General features: G+C 39.5%; 1 long non-coding RNA gene across 1 annotated transcript; it reads right to left on the reverse strand.

The window, feature by feature from the left end:
• Positions 1 to 6,469: 6,469 nt before the first annotated feature.
• On the reverse strand, positions 6,470 to 7,806 carry LOC134285083 (uncharacterized). Its single transcript, XR_009996128.1, has 3 exons — positions 7,650 to 7,806; positions 6,787 to 7,576; positions 6,470 to 6,728 (listed from the first exon to the last, which is right to left on the reverse strand). It is a non-coding gene; the product is annotated as an uncharacterized LOC134285083 (long non-coding RNA).
• Positions 7,807 to 8,404: the final 598 nt, after the last annotated feature.

The following is an 8,404-nucleotide window of genomic DNA, read 5'->3' on the forward strand; positions in this document are numbered from 1 at the left end:
GTGTCACCAAATCTTAAGGGGATCTTATGCTCTTCCTAAGTTTTTTTGCCTCAGTGTGAGCTGATGGAAAGCGGATGCCCGATGGGTTACACGATCAAAATTGTTTCTGCGCTCATACGCCAAGTTACGCAATACTTACCCATAACAAACGCTTAAACGCTTAAAAGAGCGTGTACACGGAACTACAAATCAACCCAAATTTAAGTTCTTTTGACGCAATCCCGCACCTCCGTGGAATAGGCTCCTAAAGTCCTATCGGGATTCTTGTTTTAAACCACAAAATATGGTTCAAGAGTACATATTTACTCATTTTTTGACGTTTTTATTAACCGTAGTTGAAAATATATAATTTTTATTTTTTTAGCCTTTTGTCTCGTCCCTAGCTTATAACACATACTTTGAGTGATTTTTTTTCATCGTGTATGTCAGATAGGAACATTTTTGAAATCCCAGTGCGAAAAATGTCGAGCTCAGTCACACAAGGTTGACCTCAAATGTCAAAGTAGAACTATTTACCATTTTTCTTATTTCGAATTTTCTCATTATTCCTTTGTTTTTCAAGTTCGAGTAAAGTACAATTCCGATTAGAATACCATGCTTGATCGTATTATTCAATATAAGCGAGATTTCGTCTTTAATTTTAGGACCCTATTACTCAAATTTGCGTCAAGCAGCGATCTACACGCTATGAGCCTCTGCACGAATCTGGCGTACTGCTGACTCCCACAGAAAATTTGAAAACAGTTCGCACAGTAAAAGTCAAATGTGACTTTTACTGTGCGCGGCGAGGGGGTCGACAGTAATCAATTTGCTTCAATTTCCGTGCGATAAGCCGTAATTTTCTTTGATTTTCTGAATTATTTATTATTGTTCCCATTATACCGAATATCGATTCGATTTTCTCGGATTTTTCTCATTTTCTGCCATTTTCCAAGTTATAATCGATTTTATGCTATTTATTTTCAGCAAAATGGTAAAAATGGAACATATTTGAAAAATCGAATAAAATGAAAAAAATCGTTCGAAAATCGGCGAAAATTGACGCTGAAAACGGCTAACATCTCTTAAAATTTTACGACGTCGCGACGCCACGTCGAAAATTTTGACAACTCTTCCAGGTAAACAATCAGCAGCGTCGGCTGATGCGTCGGCCATCAGCTGGTCGATCAGCAGTTGGAATTGCTGAAATTACCGAATTCAACAACGAATCACCTCGAAAATATGGGAAATGTTGTTATTGAGAAGACGTAATAGGGTCCTAAAATTAAAGACGAAATCTCGCTTATATTGAATAATACGATCAAGCATGGTATTCTAATCGGAATTGTACTTTACTCGAACTTGAAAAACAAAGCAATAATGAGAAAATTCGAAATAAGAAAAATGGTAAATAGTTCTACTTTGACATTTGAGGTCAACCTTGTGTGACTGAGCTCGACATTTTTCGCACTGGGATTTCAAAAATGTTCCTATCTGACATACACGATGAAAAAAAATCACTCAAAGTATGTGTTATAAGCTAGGGACGAGACAAAAGGCTAAAAAAATAAAAATTATATATTTTCAACTACGGTTAATAAAAACGTCAAAAAATGAGTAAATATGTACTCTTGAACCATATTTTGTGGTTTAAAACAAGAATCCCGATAGGACTTTAGGAGCCTATTGCAAGATAATATCATCATATCATTCTGAGGATTAAAACGAGGATTAAAATAATGCGCAGACTATGTAAACAACAGTCACATCCGTGATCAGCTGTTGTTTATACACAAACTCCATCCGGAAGAAAAGGGAGAACAAAACAAAATTGAGAAAATTTGACATTTTTGTTCAGGGATGTGCATCGATTTTGTTCGATTTTATGGGGATAAGCCAACATTATAATCGATTTTATCGGATATTTCGGATATGGTTGATTTTGATCGATTTTCTATTAATTTCTTCAGTTTTGTTGAAATTATGAAAAATATGTGATTCCTTGTAGGTTTTGGTCAAAAATCTACGATATCGGGAAGAGTCGTCCCCCTCGCTGCTGCCTTGGCTGCTGCTGTTTCTGGGGGTGGTGATGCCTCCCACCAGCCCATGCAACAACGGCAGCAGCAGTGCTGCTGATAAAACAAAACAAAAAGCCGTTCGTTGGATCACTAACCGGTAATAAATCAATAACTTTTTCCACAAGCATCCAATCGTTTTATGGTCTTCGAAGGAAAGTTTCATAAATGATTTTTCTACAAGAAGCGTTGATCGATTTGAATTAAGGAGACAAAGGGCGACCTCTGGGATTTTTTGTTTGAAAATGTAACTTTTCCCATAGTAAATCCTATGCAAACTTTGAACCGCTTGCGCTAAATTATAGTTTCACCGATTGCGCTGAAATTTTGTACAGTTCATATGGGACCTAAATGGAATCTAAAAAGTCGACTGGAGCGAGGATTTATTTTTTCCATACAAACGTGTCCCATACTAGTGTGCATGTGATTTGGTATCCGCATACAATCAGTGACTCACACTACCGCATGAAGGTTGAACTTACATCCGCAGATATCGCTGCGGTAGTGACCAATTGTCGCTTCCATCCGCTCCCAGAATTCCGCCTGCAGAGCAAAAAGAATGAATTCAGATTCGAACTAGGGGCAAGACACTGTGCAAACAAGAGTAACTCTGAGAAATTCTGAGTAACTCTTTTCACCAATGATCGACGAAATTTGTTGAAAAACACCCCTAAAACTGCAAGAAAGGCGAGATATCGGGCAATATTGTTTTGATTTTGCGATGAATCAGGCAACACCCAAGCAAAAACGGGAGCAATCCGGAGGAATTCTGAGCAACTCTGTGAAGGAAAATGTACTCTCCAGCACAGTGTCTTGCCCCAAGGATTCGAATAAAAATTAGGAATTATCCCGCAAATGACATTATTTTAATGCAAATTTTACAAATTATTAGATACGTACAATAACTTGTGCTTTGGGGTTTTTGTCCATTTTAATCGCCAACCACCTTGGTTGGCTACTCTTAAGACACCTCGCATATTCTAAAGAGTATAATGCAGAATAAAACGATCCCGCAACTCGACAGCAACCTCAATAGAGAAACTATGAGAAGGAAGTAGACACCGTAGCTGATGAAGCTAAGTCCCACGAAAATTAACAGCCAAGCTGAGCACATAATATCCCACTGGGTGCCATTAGAGCATCGACCGGGTTTGCTGTCCAACACGGATTTCCCGAATAAGAATCCCAAGCGCATAAATTCGTTTGGATCGCTTCCATTTCTTACTGATGATTGTACATTGTACACCGGTGACCCGATTGATTCTTAGTTTGTGAATATTTGCACCTTGGGGCAAGACACTGTGCTGGAGAGTACATTTTCCTTCACAGAGTTGCTCAGAATTCCTCCGGATTGCTCCCGTTTTTGCTTGGGTGTTGCCTGATTCATCGCAAAATCAAAACAATATTGCCCGATATCTCGCCTTTCTTGCAGTTTTAGGGGTGTTTTTCAACAAATTTCGTCGATCATTGGTGAAAAGAGTTACTCAGAATTTCTCAGAGTTACTCTTGTTTGCACAGTGTCTTGCCCCTAGATTTGCACCTAGGGGCAAGACACTGTGCAAACAAGAGTAACTCTGAGAAATTCTGAGTAACTCTTTTCACCAATGATCGACGAAATTTGTTGAAAAACACCCCTAAAACTGCAAGAAAGGCAAGATATCGGGCAATATTGTTTTGATTTTGCGATGAATCAGGCAACACCCAAGCAAAAACGGGAGCAATCCGGAGGAATTCTGAGCAACTCTGTGAAGGAAAATGTACTCTCCAGCACAGTGTCTTGCCCCAAGATTTGCACTTATTTAAGAGTATGTTAATTAGTACACGAATTCACCAAAATGGCAAATAAATATTTAACAGAAAATGAATAAAAAATTAAATAAAAACATTTCTCAATTTAATTCTACAAGAAAAAAAAAAAGATAAAACCCCGGTAATTTCAACCGATAGCGTTTGTTTTTTTAACCAATTTCATCATTTGTTTCAAACTGTAATTTGTTAGAATCAAACCATTAGCGTCGGTTGAAACAACTACCGAAATCTGTTGTTTTCGCAACTGTCAAAATTAAACAATCATTTTATTAGTTATTTTAAACGGATTTTTGTAGAATTTAACCATTGAATCAGTGAAACAAACAAACGGAAATTTCAGTAATTTCAACTAACGCGGGCAGTTGCATCAAACTAATTTGTCATTTGTGCCCAATTCAAAACGAAAATCCGGTTAAAACAAACTGAAATTCGTTTGTGTTTACTAATGTTTTTTCTCCGTGAATATTTTTTCGATTAATGTATTCCCCTTCGAGAAATGTGCCTTTAGATGCTATTCGCCATACAAAATTTTTGCGATTTACTTTTAGCGGTTTTTCGCGCATAGAAGCTAGCGCCACATTGGTCGATGCGGAGAGTAGGAAAACAGCCGATGTAGTTAATTCATTGGACTGACACAATAGGTGCACACATCTTCAAAGTGTGATTGCGGCGCAGGGCCACGTTGGATCGAGTTGGGGTCTTCGGTGCACTTATTCCTTGTAAATCAAGGAATAAGTGCACCAAAGACGTCGAGACGATCCGAGATAAATGTGCACTTTTATCACACTTTTTATGCGTACCAAAAATAGTGTGATAGTCCAGTTTGGGGTGAAGTCTGCAATAAGGGAAGTATTCTTGAACCTGTAGAATACGGACGTTTTTGGCTTCATTTAATATTATAGCCAGAACAATATACAATGAAAAACATAAACGACAGGTCGTTCATTTATTTAGTTATTGTACACCTTGGGGCAAGACACTGTGCTGGAGAGTACATTTTCCTTCACAGAGTTGCTCAGAATTCCTCCGGATTGCTCCCGTTTTTGCTTGGGTGTTGCCTGATTCATCGCAAAATCAAAACAATATTGCCCGATATCTCGCCTTTCTTGCAGTTTTAGGGGTGTTTTTCAACAAATTTCGTCGATCATTGGTGAAAAGAGTTACTCAGAATTTCTCAGAGTTACTCTTGTTTGCACAGTGTCTTGCCCCTAGTTGTACACCCCTAAACCGAATTTCAAAAATATTGTTGGTCATATTCTTCAGTTATGCTCATTTGAAGGTCATAAGTGCTTAGAGCATCGCCACGGGCGTCCCTATGAGCGCTTGCACGCTGACGTCATCATTATCTCCTTCTCTTTCTTTACTTCGGCATCGGTCCATAAAGCCGTCCTTGCCCTCAAAAAAAAATTTGAGGGCAATGTTTACAAATCGTATGGGAATTCGATGAGGTTATGTTTTTGATGCAAGCCTCTATGAGCGCTTGCACGCTGACGTCATCATTATCTCCTTATCTTTCTTTCCTTCGGCGTCGGTCCATAAAGCCGTCCTTGCCCTCAAAAAAAAATTGAGGGCAATGTTTACAAATCGTATGGGAATTCGATGAGGTTATGTTTTTGATGCAAGCCTCTATCTGGGGCCCTATCCTTATTTCCGGGCCCCAAATAGGGACCCATGTTCACACCGGTGGTATCTAAACGGGAAAGAAAAATAGGACGCGACATTGGATTAGCGATGGGTTTCCACATTTGGGGCCTAGCGTACAGTATATCAAAAGCACAAGATATTGGAATAATAAAGATAACCATTTCTATAACTACAGGAATAGATATATCTCATGAAAGCTGGATTATGAGGTTTGTTTTTCAGTCGAGCTTATGGTCCACTGCACGAATTTATGCTGGCCGAAAATCGGATGATGACCATACGGTCTGATTCGTCATTGGATGACGATCATACGTATGCGTGTCATAGGGTTGTGGTGAGATCTTGGGGCAAGACACTGTGCTGGAGAGTACATTTTCCTTCACAGAGTTGCTCAGAATTCCTCCGGATTGCTCCCGTTTTTGCTTGGGTGTTGCCTGATTCATCGCAAAATCAAAACAATATTGCCCGATATCTCGCCTTTCTTGCAGTTTTAGGGGTGTTTTTCAACAAATTTCGTCGATCATTGGTGAAAAGAGTTACTCAGAATTTCTCAGAGTTACTCTTGTTTGCACAGTGTCTTGCCCCTAGGGTGAGATCTAGGGGCAAGACACTGTGCAAACAAGAGTAACTCTGAGAAATTCTGAGTAACTCTTTTCACCAATGATCGACGAAATTTGTTGAAAAACACCCCTAAAACTGCAAGAACGGCGAGATATCGGGCAATATTGTTTTGATTTTGCGATGAATCAGGCAACACCCAAGCAAAAACGGGAGCAATCCGGAGGAATTCTGAGCAACTCTGTGAAGGAAAATGTACTCTGCAGCACAGTGTCTTGCCCCAAGGGTGAGATCTTACGTATGGTTTCCGAATGAAAATCTTGCTAGTTTTGAATTGCATTCAAAATGCAATCAAAATGAACAGAAATACGTTTTTTATTGATTCTCAGTGGTTTTTGGAAATTAAAATTTGCCTGAATGCTGTTCCATGCGAATTGACGAAATTTCATAAAACTAAAATATAAATTTTATTGTAGTAACGTAACCACATTTATTAAAACATTTGTTTTTTCTCATTTGCAAATTAAATTTGTCCGAAAACTGCTTAAATATGTGCGTCAGCGACAACTGCTTCCGATGGCGACGATAGAATCCTCTGAAGCTTGCTCTGGAAACTGGCGGACTGTGCTGGATGCAATGGACAGGAAGATGAAAATTGTCATTCTGCGGATGAATAGGCAAAATTGAATTTTGAGAACATTTCAAAAGCATTGTAACTCACCTCTAAATTTTGGCAACCACTTTAAAATAAAAGATTTGCCACGCTAATTATCTCCAGAATTGCGAGTAGAAATGTTCAAAAACTTCATGAACTAGCTCGTAAAATACTAACTCGGAAAATATTTAAATGATGGCCTTATTGCGTCTCACGAGATCCTAGCTGCGAGTTGCCGACCATCGGGAACACAATTCAAAACCGACTGATTATTGTTTTGGGGCGTGAGCGAAGCAAGCATCATTCTGTGTTCGACTGGTTTTTTGTTGGTATGTCGAGTGCTCCAAAAACGGGATGTTATGTCATATGATAGTGTTCTGAGCATCATCCACTTTCTGGATGATTCGGATACGGGTACTCGAGGAAGTAACAGTCACATTATTTCTGCATACGATATTCGGAGGAGACGTTTTGATGCTTGTGCATATTACAGTTCAGTCGATTAAAGGAGGATGTTTTGGTTCAGTGTAGTCACCTCAGTGAAGTAGTGAACACCGTACCGCTTTACAGCGCCAGCTATCGCTGCGATGCACTTTATCTCCACCCGCATAAATTTGAACTGGTCCAGTTCATCAAAATATTGTTCAAAATAATCCACTGCGTTGCCCCGTGGATGGTGTCGCAGCAAACGCCATTTACCGCTGCGCCGTATGTCGCCTTCGAGGGACATAATTTCATCCATAGTGGTCATGTCGCCAAGCCAACTGGTAGCCGTGAGTTCAAGGAGATTGACGATGTTTTTCACATTTTCAGGCACCAAGCCGATCACCTCTTCCATCCGTTTCCAGAATTGTGCCTGCGTAATTGAAATGAATATTGCCTCATTTGCGCAACATCAACATACAATAGAAAATAGGCAATATACTTACAATAACTTTCTCTTTGCACTCGCTGCTTAAATTTATCTTGGACATTTTTTAGAGTAGTTCTTAATTTAAACACGGAAAGATTGCAAAAACTTCTGCTTCGTTCGGCTTCACGCGAAAAAATGGGGCGTTGGAGAGTGCTTGCTCAACTGATGCTGAATCTGAATGCGGAGCGGATGCCTCGATTATTGCCCGATGGGTTTTACACGATCAAATTTATTTATTATAGCGCTGTTTGCAGTTCAGAAGGAATTTCTCTGCCTATCTTGATGCATGGGAAATTCCTTGCCTACCCAGCACGGAGGAAGTTAGGCGTTCGACACTGTTAGGCATTTGTTAGATATGTTGCTCATCGAAAATTTCTGGAGAGCATAAATCATAACCCCGAAATTATGCTCAGTGTTCGATTCTTTCGCGCATTGTTGACAGTTGCCTGAACGGCAGTTAAAAAAATAACTTTGTTGATTGCGGCAGCGTTCGTCGGTCGGGAAAATGATAAAAATTGCGCGTTTCAATTAGTTAAAACCGTAACAACCTGGTAAGAACCATTTCAGCCGTTCCGTCGTCCGACCCGTCAGCTCCTCGCCGCTGCTACTGGCCAATAAGTCCGGTTCGTTCTCGTCGTATCGTTGCCGGAACCAGTCATCTCCAAAACAGTGTCCGATTCCGTTAAGTTTGGCCTCATCGTGTCGGTGAGTCATTTTAATTTTAATTTGATTTATTTTTCATTTAATTTTTATTTGATTTTTATTTAATTT

Source organism: Aedes albopictus, chromosome 1 (genome assembly GCF_035046485.1).
Source record: "Aedes albopictus strain Foshan chromosome 1, AalbF5, whole genome shotgun sequence".
NCBI classification, from domain to species: domain Eukaryota; kingdom Metazoa; phylum Arthropoda; class Insecta; order Diptera; family Culicidae; genus Aedes; species Aedes albopictus.